The sequence below is a fragment of the Octodon degus genome, unplaced genomic scaffold (assembly GCF_000260255.1).
Source record: "Octodon degus isolate 3935 unplaced genomic scaffold, OctDeg1.0 scaffold00189, whole genome shotgun sequence".
NCBI lineage: Eukaryota > Metazoa > Chordata > Mammalia > Rodentia > Octodontidae > Octodon > Octodon degus.
In genome coordinates this window covers 3,837,644-3,838,988 of record NW_004524765.1, presented here as the reverse complement: position 1 = coordinate 3,838,988, position 1,345 = coordinate 3,837,644, and positions in this window count along the sequence as shown.

The following is a 1,345-nucleotide window of genomic DNA, read 5'->3' as shown; positions in this document are numbered from 1 at the left end:
TTAATTGACCTTGGAAGGCTAGGGCCAAAATGTTGGCTTTCCTTGCAGCCCTCCTTTTTCTCTAATTTAGTCTGCAGACTTAGGTTGTTAACCATCCAGAAGACAAGCTTATTGTTATTACCATACACCTAGGCTGTTAAGCTTAACCTCACTATCTGTCTGAATATCAAACATCTTGGGCATAACATGGAACAGGTATTTTTCATCAAGTATTGATATGTTGAACTTTAAGTCCCTACATAATATGATAAAAAGCATTTAAAAATTAGAATATATTTTAGAAATAGGCATAAAGAATCATATACTTCTTATGTTTACACGTAAGTCAAAAAGACTAACCATATACAACCTTGAAGCAGGATAGTCTCACAATATTCCTTTTCCTGTCTCTTGCTTTCATTCACCACCCCCTTCTTTTTGAACAACCATCTACCTGAGAGACAGCATAGCAGCAACTGGCATGTCATGAGAAGCAGCCTGTATGAAGAAGACCAGAATGACAGGCACTCTAAGCATGAAACTACTATTACAGATTACCATCTGCAGTGCAGTTACCTAGTTAACAGGAATCAGTATATATAGTTAGTCAGGGTGAGAATCTTTCCAATTAACTGCAAGATTCAAAAATCTTCTGGAGATTCTCAGGATCACTGCCTTGCCCATCTTCTACATATAACTGTATGGCTTGACATTGTCATGTTTCCTAGCTCTTCTCCTTTCCCTCTCTTGGTTAGTTAGTCCTTGAGATCCTGCTTTCCTTTTACTTGTATTACACCTTTCTACTTGTATTTCCTCTTTTGAGTTCTTATACTAGGGAGACTATACGATATTTACACATGTGTGTCTGGTTTATTTCACTTATGAGTATATATTCAAGTTTACCATTTTTTATCATTACTATAACTTTTATTAGATTATTCAGCCAAAACATATTTTAATTTTAACTTTAGCTTGATGTTTCTAGCATGTTTATATCTGCTTCTTGGCTTTGGTAATAACAAGAAATTCACAATCATGACCTCCTACCTGTCTGAGAAGAATGGAACCTCTAATTTTGTTTCAACTTGAGCAGGCTGCTATGCCCAGGTGTTTTGTCAAGCATTTCAAGAAGGTATTCTTCCCCCACATTTGGCAGAACCAGGGATTGAACTCAGGCCCTTGTGCTTGCCAGGCAAGTGCTTATTCTACTGAGGCATCTTCCAGGCCCTGAATTCTTTTATTTTTTTTTTTTTTGCAAATCAAATCTGAAGAACAGTTTCAACAAATAATACACTGCATATATTCTTCTTAGTGGTTAATTGCTGTACAAGATGCGGACTTGTGATCCTATTTACAAACACCATTA